General features: G+C 45.6%; 1 protein-coding gene across 2 annotated transcripts in view; it reads right to left on the minus strand.

Moving 5' to 3' along the window:
• Window positions 1-20,457, minus strand: part of LOC137521406 (zinc finger protein 664-like) — a 112,976-nt gene that overhangs the window by 53,536 nt on the left and 38,983 nt on the right. Inside the window, exon 1 of one of the 2 annotated variants that reach the window (XM_068240595.1) lies at window positions 6,788-6,881. The exons of the other annotated variant lie outside the window; for it this stretch is intronic. The gene's annotated coding sequence lies outside the window, so the exon portion shown is untranslated. Of the gene's footprint in view, window positions 1-6,787; window positions 6,882-20,457 lie in introns of those variants that run through there. 2 annotated transcript variants of the gene reach the window in all.

The raw sequence follows: 20,457 nt of genomic DNA on the forward strand, positions 1-20,457 counted from the left end.
ATTCCTTTAGGCTGGTTTCACAGTGGGACGTTAAAGTCCCACGTTACAGCAGCCAGTAACACAGCCTAACTCACAGCATTGTAAAATCAATGTGCCGTTAAATAAAAGTGCAGCATGCTGTATGTTATACCCCTATAGAGCTGCGTTAGATTGTTTGCACATGCTCAGTGACTAGCCACATGGCTTATTAATATTCACTGCACTGTGGTGACTCGTGGTGGGACTCGTAGTGTTGTCCGGATCATGAACAAATCGTTTATTTGATCCGGATCTTTTTTGTGAGTCGAATCATCCGGATCATCCCAATGAAAGATTCGGTTCACAGTGGATGTCTGTCTGGAAGAAACAGGAACATACAGAATGTACAGTGCAGGGAAAGTCCTGTCCTGCTAGTCATTTCACCCAGTCTGCTTCCCTAGTAAAATGATTCAAATGATTCGGTTCAAAGATCTGGATCTTTTCAACGATCCGATTCGAATGACCTGAATTCTTAAAAAGATCCGGACTGGGAAGGGCAGCCCTTATTAAATCAGTGAGTTTTGGAAGATTACTTTACCCTCTACAAACACTACCCTTATTACTGAAACACTCAGATATAAAACAATTAAACAGAGCTTTTTCAGATTTTCTCTGGAGGCGAGGCAAAGTCAGGATAGCACTATCAAAGCTTCACCTCCCAAAGGATTGGGGAGGCTTAGCGATACCAAATATACGGTGGTATAACTTAGCGTGCCTCACGCGCAATATAAGAGACTGGATAAATGGAACTAGCTACTACTCTAATTTTACTTTAGAATCAGCTTTCGCAGAACCCTGGGAATTGACTGGGTTACTTCACACCCCACTAAAAGACTTCCCCGCTAAAACAAAATCAAGCAGAATAATTAAAGACACGGTGGTGGCATGGAAAGAAATATGTAAGTTATTTCATGTATCCAACCGGGTGTCTAAATATATGCCCCTATGGGGTTTACCGGGGTTCCAAGCTAGTATTGCCCATGGGGGTTTTCTTGAATGGCAGAAAAAAGGAATAAAAAGACTTGGAGATCTCATAGATCTGAGAGAAGGCAAACTTATGTCCTTTTTAGGAATTCGATCAAAATATGATATTCCTAAACAGCACTTCCTGTTTTATGGTCAAGTGCAGTCCTATGTCCGAGATGAGGGGGGTAAATCCCCATCATTATATTCTCTGAATGATTTTGATAAATTTATATCCCCACACACTAATAAACTATCCCTCTCCACACTACAAACAAGTTTACAACAAATTCGTATCATAAACAAGGCCTTTCACAATCTGTCTCGCTGGTCGAGAGATATTCCAGGGGAAGACATAGGAAAAAAAATTATTGAAGGATACCGCACGTCCTATAAACTAATACCAGGAGAGAACTGGAGGGAATCACAACTAAAACTTATACATAGGGCCAAATATGCATTCAATATAAAGTACAAAAATCCTCCAGCGCACTATTCTCCAGAATGTCCAAAATGTGCTCTTGCAGAGGCGGACTTATTTCACTGTCTCTGGACTTGTCCAGTAATATCAACCTTTTGGAACAAAGTAGCAAATTATATTGATACAATTAGCAAATTCAAACCAGAAGTAAATCCGTTGCTGATGTTATTCCATTATACTCCATCAAGAAGTCCTTCCTCGGAAAGTCTCTCGACAGCCAATGTAAATATCCCTAACTTGGCCCACTTAATGATAATGGCCGCCCGTAAAGTGATCTTTAATAAGTGGATCTATTCTAGCGCTCCCACGGTGTGGGATGTCAAAGAGGAACTTATACAGCTGCTGAGAATGGACAGGTTAGAGGCCATGACACTTAAGGATAAAAAAACAAAAACATTTTTCAAAACCTGGAAACAATATATTATAAAGACCTTCTCTAAAAGAGAAATAATCGAGATGGTATCACCGTTTAAAGACACAAAGTGGTATTTAACGGAGCAATTGTCCGGCACACTAGGAAAGTTAGAGGTGACATAAGCAAACAGAAAAAGAGGGGAACCAGAGATGACAGGGGTAGGGAGGGAAGGGTTGAAGAGGGTGGGAAAGGGGAAGAAAGGTTAGTTCAATGGTGTATTCTATGTTGGTTCAATGCGTTGTATTATTGGGAATTTACTTAAGCTTCCAGTATTGCACAACCATTATATTTTCAAGAGAAGGAAGTTACCTTGTAACCCATCTGTTTTCTATATAACACTTTGTAATCCTGTATTTATACCTAAAAGCACTGTTGAACAATAAGAAAACTCAAATAAAATTTGTTTGAAAAAAAAAAAAAAAGATCCGGACTTCCCATCACTATCCTGGAGCGGCTGCTTTGAGAGCCGCATACGGCAGCTCAATCTGACGTCCAACTTCAACACCACCATGGGTTGCGTTAGGGGCACGTTATGCTACCTTAAAGAGAACCTGTGCTGAGTAAAATTATTTAAAATAAACACATGAGGTAACTTCAAATGAACATTAAATAGTTACCTTGCCATCAGTTCCTCTCAGAAGCTCACCATTTTCTTCTGACAATGATCCCTTTCAGTTCTGACAACATTTTGTCAGAACTGAAATATATCAGTTGCTGTCAGTTATATATCAGTTGCTGTCAGTTATAGCTGAGTGGACAACTGATATGCCCGGTAATGTCCATGTTTCCCTATGGCTCAAGTGGATGATGTTACAGTTTAACAGTGTGCTGACCAGGAAGCTGTCATGGGGTAATGGCCATTTTCAAAATGGAGGACGGAAAATTCCCTTGATCACAGTGAACAAACAGGACGTGGGGCAGGAGAAAGACACCGAGGAGTAGACTACATGGAAGGTAAGTATGACTTGTGTATGCTTATTTTGACTTTTAATTTTCAGTTCAGGTTTTCTTTAACGTCCCCTAAAACGCAACGTCTTGGTGTGAAAGTAGCCTTAAAGAGGGAGCCAGGATTTTTGTGGGATAAACAATGAGGATTGTAATGATTTACTAAAAATAAAGGAACATGGTTTTATTGAGTGATTGTGAACTATAAGTGGTTAATAGATGTTAGTATTGTTTTGTTGTAGCAATATCTTAGATTTCCTTATGTGTGCTTAATGCCTGGTACACATTATGTAATTTACTCTCAGATAGACGGGTCGAATCAGTTATCTCTGACAGGTCCGATATGATTTCCGATTGTTTTTCTGATCGATTTTCCAATCACGTCTGTACAAAATCAATCAGAAAAACAATGGAAATCAGATCGGACCTGTCATAAAAAATTGTTTCCACCTGACAGGAAATTGCATGGTGTGTACCAGGCATAATAAATTCCAGAATTACATATTAACCCCCTCTCTACCCTCCCCACTTTCTGATGAAGAATATTTGTAGTTATCAGGCTACCATACACTATCAGCCTTCAGATCAGGAAAACAATCAATACCTGATACTAAATATAATTTGCAAGGTACAAAAAAATACTTTTCTCTGAATCATGCATCATACACTACTACATATTCCATCCGATTTCATTAGATAGGGATTGCAGTGGCGCTACCTCTACATTCGCTTTTTACTGCTTGATGTAATACAAAGCTATGTGAACATCAGTGGCATCACTCTGGCATGCACAGTATTACAGTAGATCAAATATCAAGTATTAACCTAGGTTTTTTATACATTTTTGTTAAATTCACTGTTGATATGTTCTGTATTTTATCTACCTAAAACAATGGCAACCCATGAATATACTTTGCAGAACAATATGAAAACCCTAAGGATCCAATTGGAATCAATAGCTATTCTTTTGGGAACTGGTGGAAAATGGAAATTGCACAGATTACTAAGAGAGGATGTGAGGGAGGCGGCATCTGTGGGGAACATCTCCCCAGCTGAGAATCTAGCCAAGAAAAGAATATAAACCCGGATAAACAGAACATAGGTCTCTTCAGCAATTAAAGCATAGAGACTGGCACAGCACGTGGGAAATAGCCAAATACCATTAAATAATACTAATTCCATATGTAAGTTATAACAGTGATGTCCTCTCTTCATGCAGCATGTTCATTTTTACCTGCCTGGAAAATCATTTACCCTGGTATAATAGCTTCATATAATCGCCTGATCCAACCTGCTCTTAAATATCTCAGCAAACTGCATATCTTTTCATGTACAGATTTAAACACTTCAAAACCACATCCACCGTTCACTGACAGCACAATTTTTTAGGGATCTATCTAAAGTCCTGTTTTCAGTAGCACGAGTTGCCTCTATCAGCTAGGTCATATTTCACATATAATGGGAGTTGAAAGGTTAGTTATAGTTATTGATGAGGTTGCAGGCACATCCATGCACTCACAATTTCAGATGTTTCACACAAGTCCTAGCTACAGGTGATATACACTACAGTAGAGTCTCTGCTATCCAGCACCAACAGGGATTGGCTGATGCCTGATAAGCATGCTATCTGGTTGCTTGAGACTCAGAGTTAAAACTAGGCCTAGTTAATTAAGTACTATATCCCACTCTATATACATACCATAAATTGTGTATTAAAATGCTCGACAGTAATTGAATGAATATTAACCTTGGGGGAGCCGTAGAAATACCACAAACTCCAATAGTGATCACAGTTTTATTTGAACTTAAAAATACAATAAATTGCACTTACTAGAAGTTACATTTGACATGCTTCTCCGGGGTATAAGCCCTCTAGATCCATATGTGTGGCCTCTCTGACTGCTGTGGCCAGCAGCGCTGTAGGTCCCAGGACAGTAGCGTAACTAAGGAGCTTGGGGCCCCATGCACTCTATTGATATGGAGCCCCAAAATCAATCAAGGAAAGCTGCAGTGTTAGAGAGCTGTATTTAGGGTAAGGAAACGGTTATGGATTACCACTATGCAATGCACATACTGTATGGAGGTGTTTATTACCAGCATAGCACCAATGAAAAGCTAAGAAGGATGAAGGAGGGCCCCTAGTGGGTCCCTCTGGTCCAGGGGCCCCAGTGCAGTCGCAACCTCTGCGTCGCCTATTGCTACACCACTGTCCCAGGAGTTTCAAGAGACTGGCTTCCACAATGAAACCGTGAGAAGCATGTTTAATTTAAAGGACAACTGTAGTGAGAAGTATATAGAGGCTGCCATATTTATTTCCTTTCAAGCAATACCAGTTGCCTGTCAGTCCATATGATCATCTGCCCCTAATGCTTTTGGCTATAGACCTTGAACAAGCATGCAACATTTCAGGTGTTTATTTCTGACATTATTGTCAGATCTGACAAGATTAGTTGCATGCTTGTTTCTGGTGTTATTCCGACACTGCTGAAACTAAATATATCAGCAGTGCTGCCAGGCAACTGGTATTGTTTAATAGGAAATAAATATGGCAGCCTCCATACACCTTTCACTACAGTTGTCCTTTAACTTCTAGTAAGTGCACTTTAAGTTCAAATAAAACTGTGATCACTATCAGAGCACTCCTCCTTTCTTTTATGTGCATCTCTAAGATTCACCTGATAGATGGGTTGGAGGAGCTGCAGGAGAAATGACCACACTGACGGCTGGTTAGTTGAGTTCTGTATAACCGGGCTCTACTACACTACTACCATTACACAGTCACTAGCTGACTAGCCTTTCACAATAAAGATGCTATCCAGCAATAAACTAGACAGGGGTACTGAAAGTAGCAGCTGCAAAAGTAAATACAATCCTGTCCTTTGTATAGAGGGTGCTAAAAACATGGAAATATGGAACGCAAGAATAATATTATAATGTTATAAATCACTTTTTAAAGGGGCATTTGCAGAAAATCGTGTAGTTCTGAGCAAACAACCAATAAGCCTGGATACAACATGAACATTAATGTAGCTAAATTAAAAAAAAAAAACACAACATAGTTAGGCCCCGTTCACACTTGCGGTTTGCCATGCAAACGGACCGGATCCTGATCGGATCAGGACCTGATCCGGATCGGAACCGTGTGGTTCCGATCCGGATCCGATCCGGATCTGGTCCGTTTGCATCAGGCATGCATCAGGCTGCCATCCGGATCCGTGGGCAAAAAATAGCGAAATTTAAATAAAAAAATGTTGGGGTCAGCAGAAGGTGCACCTGGTGCACCTGTAGAATCAGATTCCTCCGCTGTAGGCCTCACCTCCACCTCCGACATTCTGCCAAACAGCTCAAGCACGTCTGTCACTGCTGCTCCACTCCAGACATGCTTGGCCCATGTGTCCCCATCCGAAATGGCCGCTTGGATACGCATAGGAAGTGGGGTAGAAAGTCAGGTGTTTGTAGGCAGTGTGTTCTGTGCCTTCCGTTTCCCATTGGTTTCTGTGTTCCGGATGGTGCTGTCAGGCTCAGGTCCGGCTCCGGTCCGGGTGCGTGGGCCGGAGATCCGGACCCAAAAAATAGCGCATGTTGGAAAAGTGTCCCGAGTCCGGATCCGGTCCGGCTCCGTACTGTACGGAACGGACACGTGTGAACGTCCGCATAGCCTTTGCATTGCTATGCGGAACGTACGTTCCGTTTGTACAGTATACGGTCCGGATCCGGCCCGGCGAATCCGGACAGGGAACGCTAATTTGAACCGGGTCTTATAAGCAAGGGACACCATGCACCACCAGATTGCACTTCAAAATGCACTGATTTATCACATAGACACTCTTAACTACCTGGTTACTACAATAAGTAAAACGGAGCACATTGAAATAAATTGAATGAGGCAATAAAAACAGCTGGACAATGCCAGGAAATGTGTCTCTCTTCAATAAAGAAAGGTTACATAGAGAATTTAAGAGCACCTGCGGCGAACCTCGGGTCAAAAGTTAAATAGAGGGAAGCTTCTGGGTCCTCCAGAGCCAACACTCCTCTGGTCAACCGGTCTGAAAGCATTCACTTCTGGTCATCGTTCTCCTTAACAAGATTCCTTTGACCTCTCTGTGCAGGAGAAGTGATCAGATATTCCTGATGTCTCATGTCCCATGCAAGTGCCCACAGTGAGCATTTTTTTTATTATTCTTTTTAGACTGTCCAAGATTTATTTTATTATATTGCTCTTCTTATCACAACCTTCTGAATACAGTATGTAGTTCTGGTCACACAATTATTAAGCTAATTGTACAAGCTGTTCGTCAGTATTTCTCTTGTTTGGCTCGCAGGGAAATTGCTGATGTTGCTGAAACCCAAGAGAAGCTGAAGACGTGTCTGACACTTCCGCTGCCTGGTGGATCAACTGTATGCACATCACCATGGCAACAGGGACATGAAACCTAATTTCCCAGTTTGAAACATGTATGGCTCTCACGGAATTACATTTTAAAATATGTGGCGTTTATGGCTCTCTCGGCCAAAAAGGTTCCTGACCCCTGGTCTAGCAGAAGTGTTTAGAATGGATTGGAGTGGGACCAAACGATTACCTGATAGGTTGCATAGGGAGGTGTTACAGTTATCAATTTGAGATATGATAGACATAGAGATCTTCCTTATTCAATTCACTTGTTCGCCAAGTTTTCTCCTAGGTGATATTTTCACACTTTATCAATACAATTCCTTTTAAGTCACCAGCAAGCAAGAAAATATTCAGAATCATTTCCCCAGTACTTTTTCACCTTTTTTTGGTACTCTGTAATTGCAGAGTAAGGAGAAAACTCAGGAGAAAAAATGAACTGAATAAGGGCCAGAGTATTAGTAAAGGTGGCCACACATGATTTTACAGCAATTCAATAAAAATGGTCAGTTGACCGAAGAATCAAAGCTTTTCCCTTTCCGGATTTCCTGTTTATTTCGATAGCATTCGATCGGAAGTGGTGGATTTTTCTAAACAATTTTATGAAAATTGAATGGTGTAGGGTAGATTGTCAAATACACCTGTCACAGGAGCCCTAGTGGTCTGACCGCACTTAGCCTTCTAAACGGTGCCAGCGCACAGATCGTGCGAACTCTGGTCGCAGTCAATGCGCAGGAACCGTTAAGAATTAGCCGCAGACAGCCCAGAAGGGAGCCTGTGAGACACGGGTAATTACAACGTACACACGATTCCACGGTATCTGCCACCACCACTGGTATGGGCCAGTGGACCCGATTTACTGACTGACTAGTCCTGCGAATAAAACGGTTAAACACACGGTATTCTGTCTAGCCAACAACAAACAAACAGTAGCGTATCTTCAGAGACCCGGGATCAGTTCTGTGTGTGCTGATAAGCAGGGTAGCGGACAGTGAATGACTTGGAGAAAGTCGTTTATTCACGCAATATAAATAATTAATATATACAGACAATTATTAAAATCAACAATTATTAAAACAGTAATAGCCAGTATAAAAAATAAAAGAAGGGAGAAAAATACTTAGTTCCTGGAAAGATGTCCTTTTTGTGGGAAAAATCAGAGTTCTGGGTTTCAATCAAAGTTCAGAGTTCAGACCAGGTGGATGCCAGCATATCCTCAAGCTGGCACAGATGAGTTCAAGATGTTTCAGTGTGGAGGACTCCAGCCCGCCTGCTGGCTCTGTGCTTTTGATGAAGCTGGTTTGGGGGTGTGGCAATGCCGGCCCCCTCTGAGCTACCAGCAAATGACAGTTCATTCCCTCTGAGAGATTTTAGAGCTAAACTTATGAATTGCTGTAACTCCTGAACCATACACGTTACATTTAGGGGGGTAACAGCTTCATACTTGGAGGAAAATACAGATTAATATGATATCCGACATGGCTAGTGCAGCAGATCAGGGTCCTGGGTAGATTCATACCTGGGTTGTAGGGGCCCCGGGCCCCTCTCGACTGGTATCAAGAGATCCAGCATGACCCTACGGATCCAATCATACCGCTCTCATAACCACCCTATTTATTGTATTCTGTAAATGGGCAAAAGATTATATAGTACATTCATTTCTTCCTGCTAAGGCTGGAGTCAGCCTGACTGGAGTCCAGCTGTGTCTGCTTCTTGGGATCTCCGTCTATGAAAAGGCCCTGTTGGCTCCTTCAATTAACATCTGAATGTGAGATCAGCTTAGACAAACTTTGAGTTTACACCTCTGGCTTAATCAGCAGTCACAGGGCAAGTCTTCCTGCCAGCTGCTAACAGGGGGAAAAAAACTTCCTATTTAAAAAAAACCCGGAATGTCAATCTCTAAATCGCTGGCCTGACTACCATCCAGGGCGATCGGCGCAATAAACCGATTGCGTTCTAGTTTCTCACGGCTGTTCCGTGACACCTCCCCTTCCTGACGCTGTGTAGAGGGTTGTCAGCAAGACATCCGTCGTAGCAGCCATTGGCGCTGTTGGGCCTAGTTCCCCCTGACACCGGGACAGCCCATCAGCGTTTTGGTGTCGGCTGCCCGCTTTGTGTTGGATCGTAAAGGCGTACTGTTGCAATGACAGGCTCCACCGTAGGAGCTTGCCATTGGTCCCAGCAGTACGGTTTAGCCAACTGAGGGGGTTATGGTCGGTAATGATCGTGAAAGAGCGGCCGTACAGATACGATTGTAGTTTCTGTAGGGCCCACACGATCGCTAGGCACTCCTTTTCAGTGGTGGAGTAGGCTACCTCTCGGGGCAGGAGCTTCGGGCTCAGGTAGAGGATAGGGTGTTCATCTCCCTTTCCATCCACCTGGCTGAGGACTGCGCCGAGACCGTAGTCAGAGGCATCGGTTTGCACAACAAACCGACGACTGAAATCCGGGGCTTGCAGCACAGGGGCACTCGCGAGTGCCTGCTTCAACGCTTGGAAGGCGTTCTCGCAAGCGGGGGTCCAGCTAACAACCTTGGGGTGTTTCTTACTAGTGGCATCGGTCAGGGGCTTCGCCAGGGTACTATAGGCTGGAACAAATTTCCTATAGTAGCCGGCGGTCCCCAGGAACGCCTGGACCTGCTTTTTCGTGATAGGCCGAGGCCATGCCAGGATGGCGTCAACCTTTCCCGTGTCAGGTTTCAGGGTGTTACCCCCCACCCGGTGACCTAAGTACTGCACCTCGGTCATACCAATCTGACACTTACTCGGCTTAACTGTCAGATTGGCTGCGGCCAGCCTCTCTAGTACCTGGGACAGGTGTTTGAGGTGTTCCTCCCAGGTGGGGCTGAACACCGCAATGTCATCCAAGTACGCTACAGCGAACCCTTGCAGTCCCTCCAGCAGGTCGTTTACGGCCCGCTGAAACGTGGCAGGAGCGTTCTTCATCCCAAAGGGCATCATCGTGAACTCAAAGAGGCCAAAAGGGGTGATGAAGGCCGACTTCTGCCTCGCGTCAGGTCCAAGTGGTATCTGCCAGTACCCCCGGCTCAGATCCATGATTGATAGGTACCTGGCGGACGCCAGCGTATCCAACAACTCATCGATGCGAGGCATGAGGTAGGCATCTGTAGTGGTGATGGCGTTCAACTTCCTGTAGTCCACGCAGAACCGAGTTGTCTGGTCCTTCTTGGGGACCAGGACAACAGGGGCTGCCCAGGCACTACAGGACTTTTGAACCACCCCTAGCTCCAGCATCTCCCTCACCTCTTTCTGCATGTCCGCTTGCACCTCAGGGGAGACGCGGTAAGCGGATTGCCTGATGGGGGGATGGGTGCCCGTATCTACCCTATGCACTGCCAGACTGGTCCGCCCCGGGACACCGGAGAAGGTGTGCTGGTACGGACCCAGCACCTCCTGCAACTGCTCTTGCTGGGACGAGGAGAGTTGTGGGTTGACGCTTAGGTCGCTGTCCACATCTTGTATGTCAGCCAGCAGGTCTAACAGGGGGTCTGCCTCTCCCTGCTCTAACCGGCTGCACACTGGCAGCACATACTTGGTCCTGTCATGGTGGGCCTTCAGCATGTTGACATGAAAGCTTTTCTGTTTCCTGCCTCCCATGTTCACCAGGTATGTCAGAGGGTTTAACCGTTGCACTATAGTGTAGGGTCCCTCCCAGGCCGCTTGCAGCTTGTTCTGCCTCACTGGAAGAAGGGCATACACTTTGTCACCTACTTCAAATGACCTCTCTCCAGCAGTGCGGTCATACCAGAGTTTTTGTTTGGCCTGAGCCTGGGCCATGTTTTCCGTTACCATTTCTGTGAGGGACTCCATCTTGTCCCTGAACCTGAGAACGTAATCAACTACAGAGACATCTGTGGGGTCCCCCTTGCCCTCCCACGTGTCCCGCATCAATTGTAGGGGTCCTCGGACATTCCTACCATACAGGAGCTCGAACGGGGAGAACCCGGTAGATTCCTGCGGCACCTCCCTGTATGCAAACAACAGATGAGGCAGGTATCGTTCCCAGTCCCCACCTTGCGACTCAACAAACGTGGTCAGCATTTGCTTCAGCGACCCGTTGAACCTTTCACACAGTCCATTGGTCTGCGGGTGGTAGGGACTGGAGACAATGTGCATCATCTGTATCTTTTTGCACAGGGCCTCCATGAGTCCGGACATAAACTGGGTTCCCTGATCAGAGAGCATCTCCGTAGGGAACCCGACTCGGGAGAAAATGTTAAGTAGCGCGTCGGCTACCTTGTCCGCCCTCAGGGAGGAAAGGGCCATGGCCTCAGGATAGCGGGTGGCGTAATCCACCACCGTCAGGATGTACCTTTTGCCACTGCTGCTGGGAGTGGGCAACGGTCCAATTATGTCGACTGCCACTCTGTGAAAGGGCTCACCTATGATTGGCAGTGGACACAAGGGAGCTTTGCGGGGATTCCCAGCCCTTTTTACCTTTTGGCAAATGGTACATGAGCGGCAGTAGTTAGTCACATCTATCCGCATTTGAGGCCAGTAGAAATGTCCCCGGATACGATCAAGTGTCCTGTGGATCCCCAAGTGCCCGGCCAGGGGAATGTCATGTGCGGACTTCAGCACATGCCCCCGGAAGGCACTAGGTACCACAAGCAACTTGGTACCCATCCCCATTTCACCTTCGGTAGGGTGTACAGGCTCACTGTACAACTTCCCACCTTCCCAGTATACCTTGAACGTAGCCTCGTCTGTGAGGGGCTCAGAAGCCTGTTTTCTGAGGGCCTCGAGGTTAGGGTCAGTCTGGAGTGCTTGCACAAATGCAGCACTCTCACTCTCAGCCAGCTGAGGTTAGGGGCTGAAGGGTACCATCCCTGTGGTCAGAGGAGGGGGAGGAGGCCGGAACCTCCTCCACCTGTTCTGAGCTCAGGTTCTGAGCAGTATGGCTGCGTGTTACCGCTAGCACAGGTATCCCTTCAGAATGGCACATATTGGCATTACCTACATCATTGTCACAAGCATTAATAACAGTAACAGGAACATTTTCATCACAGACAGTTTGTACATCGAACACAGGTACCCGTGAACTGGGCACGTTCAACCCACCTCCCCCCTGTTCTTGCCCCTGGGTGCAAAGTACCTGGGTGTGGGCAGAGAGTCCGTCTCTGTCCTGGCATTCCACAGGGCTTGGTGCAGGTTCATAGTACGACACCAGCGTGCCCAAGTCGGTCCCCAGCAAAACAGGGACCGGCAGTTGGTCCAGGATCCCAACAACCTTCTCGTGGACCCCCACCCCCCAGTCGATGGACACCCGAGCTTGGGGAATGTGAGAAAGAGTGCCCCCCACTCCAGTGAGGGTGAGGTACTGGTCAGGAATGATGGCCTCTGCGGGGACAAGGTGTGCACGCACCAGAGTGACATCTGCTCCGGTGTCACGGAAACCCCTGACAAGCTGGTCATTCACAGTAACCAGCTGGTGATTGCTTGTGATGGGGGAGTTCCCTGCCCCCTTGGCAAACATCAGGTTGGATGCGGCTCCTGGTTGGGGTACACTGGCGGGTGGTGTCTGCCGCGGGCGAGGTGCGGGTGGTCCAGGTGCTGGGGTGGTCTGCCTCCGCTCCAGACAGGTGAACTTCATGTGTCCCGTCTTGTGGCAGTAGTGACAGGTGACCTCTCCAGAGGCTGCAGCCCTGGGTGCAGAAGCTGTGCTGGGTGGCCTCTGTGGCTGACGGCTCACAGGGGCAGGAGAGTCTGCCGAGGTATTGGGCTGACCTCCTCTCCAGCTGGATGGGACAGTTCTGCGGGTATCAGCCACCCGGGTAGTTGCAAAAGTCTCAGCAAGGTCTGCAGCGACAGTGGCTGAAGCCGGCCTGCATTCTAACACAAACTGTCGTACATCAGCAGGGCAAATGTTCAGAAATTGTTCGAGGACTATCAAGTCCTCCAGGACGCCATAAGACCCTTTGGTGAGGCCTAGAGTCCACTGGCGGAGTGTGGTGAGCAAGCTGCTGACCACATCTCGGTACGAATCAGAAGACTTTTTCTGCCAGGCCCTGAACTTTTTCCGATAGGCTTCTGGCGTCAGCTGGTACTTAGTAACGATAGCGTCTTTTATAGCAGCATAATCATTATCCTTCTCCGCAGGCAATTCTGCGAAGGCATCAAGCGCTTTGTAGCGCAGCAAAGGTGTCAGATGTCTGGCCCACTGGTCTTGGGACAGACGATACTGACAGCATGCTTTTTCAAAAGACCGCAAAAACAAGTCAATGTCTGTGTCTTTTTCAATATTAGCAAATTTAAATTTTGCACTTACGGGTGGTGCAGCTCCTTCAGCAGGGAGGCTGGGCGGTGAGCTCCGGCTGGCCTGTTGCACTTTTGCCATGTTTAGCTCATGCTGTCGTTGGCGCTCCCGTTCTCGCTCAGCGGCATCCCTCTCTGCGTGGCGTTCAGCAGATTGGCGCTCCTCACGCATGTACTGCAGGTACTTGTCCAGGTCAGTGTCCATCAGCTTTTGTAATGCCTGCTGCATTAGCGGATCAGTACAAACGGACAGTCCAGTACTGGCCGGTTCCAGGCGAGTACTTTCAGAAACTCTGGGATTGGGGTCCATACTGACAGTCTCTGGCGTAACTGTTGATGCAGGGCCCTCAGGATGCACAACCTCTGTACGGTCAGGAGTCTCAGTCTCTGGTTCCCCTCGATTGTCAGATGGGCTGGTATCCACTTCAGCGGACACTCCTGGCTCCCGCAGTTGCTGGGTATCCCATTGAAACAATTCCGTTACCAGGTCCCCTTGTTTCTTGCGGCCGACATCAATGCCTCTCTCTTGGCAAAGATTTTGCAGGTCCGCCAGGCACATTTTCTTGTAGTTCCCGGACATTCCCACGCCAAATAAAATAAAACTTTTGGGGAGGGGTACTGGCTACACAGTCTCTCTGTATATATAAAAAATATATTGCCTTCCAGCTACACCAACGAATTAGTTCGTTTCTTGATAGCGCTAGCGCTATCTTAGATACTTTCAGCACAACACAGATCCCGACCGCTGCCTAACACTGTCACAGGAGCCCTAGTGGCTGACCGCGCTTAGCCTTCTAAACGGTGCCAGCGCACAGATCGTGCGAACTCTGGTCGCAGTCAATGCGCAGGAACCGCTAAGAATCAACCGCAGACAAACCAGAAGGGAGCCTGTGAGACACGGGTAATTACAACGTACACACGATTCCACGGTATCTGCCACCACCACTGGTATGGGCCAGTGGACCCGATTTACTGACTGACTAGTCCTGCGAATAAAACGGTTAAACACACGGTATTCTGTCTAGCCAACAACAAACAAACAGTAGCGTATCTTCAGAGACCCGGGATCAGTTCTGTGTGTGCTGATAAGCAGGGTAGCGGACAGTGAATGACTTGGAGAAAGTCGTTTATTCACGCAATATAAATAATTAATATATACAGACAATTATTAAAATCAACAATTATTAAAACAGTAATAGCCAGTATAAAAAATAAAAGAAGGGAGAAAAATACTTAGTTCCTGGAAAGATGTCCTTTTTGTGGGAAAAATCAGAGTTCTGGGTTTCAATCAAAGTTCAGAGTTCAGACCAGGTGGATGCCAGCATATCCTCAAGCTGGCACAGATGAGTTCAAGATGTTTCAGTGTGGAGGACTCCAGCCCGCCTGCTGGCTCTGTGCTTTTGATGAAGCTGGTTTGGGGGTGTGGCAATGCCGGCCCCCTCTGAGCTACCAGCAAATGACAGTTCATTCCCTCTGAGAGATTTTAGAGCTAAACTTATGAATTGCTGTAACTCCTGAACCATACACGTTACATTTAGGGGGGTAACAGCTTCATACTTGGAGGAAAATACAGATTAATATGATATCCGACATGGCTAGTGCAGCAGATCAGGGTCCTGGGTAGATTCATACCTGGGTTGTAGGGGCCCCGGGCCCCTCTCGACTGGTATCAAGAGATCCAGCATGACCCTACGGATCCAATGATACCGCTCTCATAACCACCCTATTTATTGTATTCTGTAAATGGGCAAAAGATTATATAGTACATTCATTTCTTCCTGCTAAGGCTGGAGTCAGCCTGACTGGAGTCCAGCTGTGTCTGCTTCTTGGGATCTCCGTCTATGAAAAGGCCCTGTTGGCTCCTTCAATTAACATCTGAATGTGAGATCAGCTTAGACAAACTTTGAGTTTACACCTCTGGCTTAATCAGCAGTCACAGGCAGGGCCGGGCCGAGGCATAGGCTGGAGAGGCTCCAGCCTCGGGGCGCAGGGTAGGAGGGGGTGCAGAATTCATTCAGCTGTCATTCCTAATTGTGTTTGAAGCAGAAAGAAATAAGAAAAGGGGATACATGGCAGTGACTGCATGCCAGATAACTAGATATTAAGGTGTTGGGGAGGTTGTGGGCCCTGTGGCGCCTCTTAGTCTAATAGCAATCAGTGTGTGACGGCTGGGTGGGAGGGATGGAGGGGCGCACTTTGGTGTCTCAGCCTTGGGTGCTGGAGGACCTTGTCCCGGCTCTGGTCACAGGGCAAGTCTTCCTGCCAGCTGCTAACAGGGGAAAAAAAACTTCCTATTTAAAAAAAACCCGGAATGTCAATCTCTAAATCGCTGGCCTGACTACCATCCAGGGCGATCGGCGCAATAAACTGATTGCGTTCTAGTTTCTCACGGCTGTTCCGTGACAACACCCATGCAATTTTCTCAGAGTTTTCAATATATATATTTTTTTTGCATTTTCAATATTATTTTTCATAACTGGGGAAAAATTGAACACGTGTGTGGTACAATGATCAATTTTTTAAACGTTACAATCAATCAGAAAAACTGATTGTAATCCTTGATTTGAAAAGAAATGTAAAAAATGGTATGATGTGTGGCCATCTTAAAGAGAAGGCCCCTAGAAGCCGTCCTGTGCCCTCACCGCAGCTCTGCATTCAGCCGGTTGGCCAGGGTTCCCTCCAGTGCAGATGCTGACCTCACCAGGTTGGCATCTACTGCACCTGCGCCTGAGCCGTTCGTGATTGCGCTGACATGGTCTGGAGTTAACCGCGCAGGCACAGTAGTCCAGCGCAGGACACTCCAGACAACGTCAGCACAACCATGAGCGGCTCTCGCGCAGGTGTAGTAGATGCCCATTGGCATCTGCAACTGAGGGGACCCCGGACAACCGGCTGCATGCAAAGCTGCGGCAAGGGATCAGGACGGCTTCCAGGGGCTGGAGGAAGCCCCAGGTAAGTAGATTTTTTTTTTAAATTTGCTTGCATAGGTCTTTTAAGAAAGACTATAAGGGCCCCATTCAATTAATTTTTACTCCTAAGTTTGAATTAGGAGATCATTTTCATCTGCAGTTTAAAAAAAATCAGCACTCTGCAATTAAAAAAGTATCAAAAAGTAGGTTCTCTTGCTTGCTGGAGATGTACGTGGAGAGCAATTAGAGTACAAGAACCTGAAAGAGGTACTTCTTCAGGCTCTTTAGATACCTAGTATTGTGATAGTGTTGAAAACCTGCTTCAATCAGCTCCTGAGAACTCTCTTGCTATCAGCATTGCTTGCACAAGTTGGCAAAGCATAATATGCCAGGCAGTGAAGGGTTTCCAAAGAGGACCAAAGACAAGGGATAAAAGGCGACCAATAAGCATCCCCTTACTTCGGGACCTCATAGGAAGCATTGGCACAATCTGTCAAAACAACCTTGAGAGAAGGCTATTAAAATTAGCTTTTGCACTTGTCTTCTACGGGGCGTTAGCCAACGCACAACACAAAAGGGGGCCTTCCTGGGCTTTCACATCACACAGGTGTCCCAGTGTCAGGACATACTTTTCTTCAATATTGCAAAATCAAAGGCACCAAACAACAACTGACAAAACGCAAGTGCTCAATACTATAGCTGTTGCTATATAACCAATTTATGTGCCGGCGGCCCAAGGTGGGTGGGGGGGGGGACTCATAGCTCCTACATGAGAATAGGTCCTCCCGGTTACGTTACCAATTTATCACAGTATAGAAATTGCATTTGCTTTAGGTGGGGTATAAAGCAGGGGAGTACGGGTCCCATTATTATCGCATCAGTTTAGCCACAGAGTCAACAAGGAGGGGTATGAGTGACCAAATGTTGCGTAAGATTGGGAGATGGAACTTAAATTTAAGTTGTACATCTGACCCCACTTAGCAGAGTGAAAAGGGAGAGGGACAGGTAACAAAACCAAAGTTTGCATAACAAATTGTGAAATAACATCCATGTCACAACATTGCCATCCAATATGCTATATTTACAGGAATCAACAAGGGCAGGTGTAGAGTGTGGCTTATAGGACATTCTTACTTGGTATGGGCCAAAAGGAGGGTGGTGAATCGCTGCGGGAAAAGGAAGCTAGATCAGGACGCTGAGAACACAGAGCTGCTGTTTGGGTACCCGGAGCTCACATTGGAAAGGGGTGTTTCAAAGTACTTCAGACTAGCATGCCTATGGGGCCCCACAGATATTCTAATATTGCCTATAGGATGGAATAACCTGGGTTGGTACCCCATGGATTGTTTGACAACAGACTTAAAATCCTTTTTTTTCCGTATATGGGCCTTGTTTCCCAACCTTATGGTGGTGCAGTCGTAAATGGTTCCAAGAATGCGTTGGCAGCCCCTAATCCCTTAGAAAAACAAACATAAAAAAGTTGCAAAGTTTGTTGGTATTAAGGGTGGGGTGGCGGTCCGACACAAGTTGCTAAAAAATTACCCGACTTTCTTCCAGCATGACGGTGTCTACTTAACTGATGTTGGAAATGACGTGTTCCTGTTTGGGCTTAAGGAGGCTCTGGGAGCTGCCCTCAGTATAAGGCGTGGCATTCAGGGTTAGCTATAAACTCTTGAAGTGCTGTGGTGGGTCCTTTGACAGGGCCAACTTGGTACAACAAGGGTAGAATCAGGTACCCACAGAGCTTGTATAAGTCATGGCTGGTGGCTACTATGGTAATTGGCGGCCTTGTCAAAATATCAAATGATTTAAAAAATTGTATACTGAGATTTGGTGTTCATTGTAAAAAATATTGGTGTGTTTATATTAAATAAAAGCTGTGGCTGTTGGATTCCAAGTGTGTCACTGTTTTTTTGTTGGGGGGAAAAGGGGTCGCTTATGGGTCCTATCCAAGTCAAGTGAGCCCCAGAGCAGGCGGAGCGGAGCAGAGCGGGAGGGGTACATGGATGGAGAAAAAAAAAGTGACCTCCGGAATGGCAGGATAGGTCCACTAGGGTCAAGGTAGGGTCAACTAGGGTCAAGGTGACAAACTGAGGTAGGCAGGTAAACAGCTCACCTCAGTAAGTGCAGAGGAAAGAAAGGACTAGGAACTTCCTTGTGGGATCGAGAGAGGCAACACCCACCCATCCTCCCTACAAGGACCTGCGCTCAAGATTCCTCCCACCCGGGCCACTGCTTCTTCTATCTGCTACCATGATGGTAGAGGTTTGGGCAAATTCCACCAGGAGGCATAGGTACAGTTTTTTCCCCTTGACTATCAACCTCTTCAAATCTCTTCACGCCCCCCACCCCCCCCCCCCCTTCCCACTTATGGTGGCCATACACAGTACAATAAAAACATTCTATTTTCCCGTTTATTCGATCTAAATGATCGAATTGAATGAAAATTGAAAATATTTTTTTTTTCGATCAAGAAATTCGAACGATTATCCTGTTTTTTCGGGAAAAATGATCGGACATGCTGGAAAAATCATTATATTCGATCTAACTGAATAATCGAACTAAATTATCTAATTGAAAAATTGTACCATGTATGGCCACCTTTAGAGTTCGCAAAGGCTGGTCGCTTCTAATAACATTTGTGTACTGTATCTACTTACACTGCTGATTTTTAGATTGTGTTTACTCTCCCACATATTGTGTGTCATATCTCCTATCTCATACTTAAGACGTGTATATGCCAAGTCCAATTGTGGGCACTACCCAGTCGTGCTTGGTGAATAATAACGTTATTCTGATTGATCTAATGAAGTTATTTGTAGGACAAGTACTAAATGTATCCATATTTATCTTGCATAGTGCAGATTAATGAAACAATGGTAAGATTTACATGAACATGCAGTTCATGTAAAGATTGTGACATTCATGCAAAGTACATAATGGGCATTTTGCAAATACCACAACTCACATTATGTACACAGGTCATATGTTGCTTGTATAACACTCTTGATTATATCAAAAAATTGTACTAATCAAAAATAGCTCTACTTTGTAGCCTTATTCAGTAGTACTCTTTGTACTTTGTTGGGGTAATGTAGCTATGTGCCTGTCCAGAAACTCCCACCTTGCTGCAGCAGTAATAAGCTACATAGAGCAAGAAGCTTCGTTAAGCCTCATACACATGGTACAATTTTCCATCAGAACGACCGGTGATCTGATAAGAAGTTGCATCGTGTGTAGATGTCCAAATTGTTCCTGATCGATTTTGCGTTGATAACTACCCAAAATTGATTGCAAAATCGATCACAATCCAATTGGACTGGTCGGACATTATCTGGTCGATCTATCGATCTGATGGAAAATTGTACTGTGTATATGAGGCTTTACTCATTTTCAATACCTATACTGTACTCACCGTTTGGCTGGCAGCAAACTTTGGCACTCCTATCTGCCAGATTCCATTTCAAGTACTGAAGAATGCACAGAAAACAAAAGCAACCAAGCAGAAGTAACTAATCCCTACAATACACAGAGCCAAACTGATAACAATGACTTTTTTCTTAAAATAAAAGTGGAATTTCACAATCATGAAAAAATGTAAAATACATCGTATCACATTCAAATAAGAAGTACATTTCCTCCTGGGTAAAATGAGCTATACATGAGCTTTCTCCTATGTTGTTGTCACTTACAGTACATATTAATATCTGATAAAATATAAAATTTTGGACTAGTCCTTCTCCTCATGGGGTATTCTCATTACCTACTTTATTCTTAACAAAAGCACTCTCTAAAAAAAAGAATTGATTACAAAGTTGTTGGCCAGCCTACCTACTTGTTTGCACACTATTTTGGCAGTTGGACTGAGCTCCTACCATTTAATAAAAGCTTTTGAAAAAAAAGAAAACACTGAGAATGCCCTATAAGGAGATAGATTAGTCCAAACCCTGTCAGATTTGTCAGATATTTACTACCTAATGTAAGAGACAGCAACATAGGAGAGAAGTAATTTCTAGCTTATTTACTCTGGGTAAAATGTATATTAATATGTATGGATGCAC

Source organism: Hyperolius riggenbachi, chromosome 6, assembly GCF_040937935.1.
Source record: "Hyperolius riggenbachi isolate aHypRig1 chromosome 6, aHypRig1.pri, whole genome shotgun sequence".
NCBI classification, from domain to species: Eukaryota; Metazoa; Chordata; class Amphibia; order Anura; family Hyperoliidae; genus Hyperolius; species Hyperolius riggenbachi.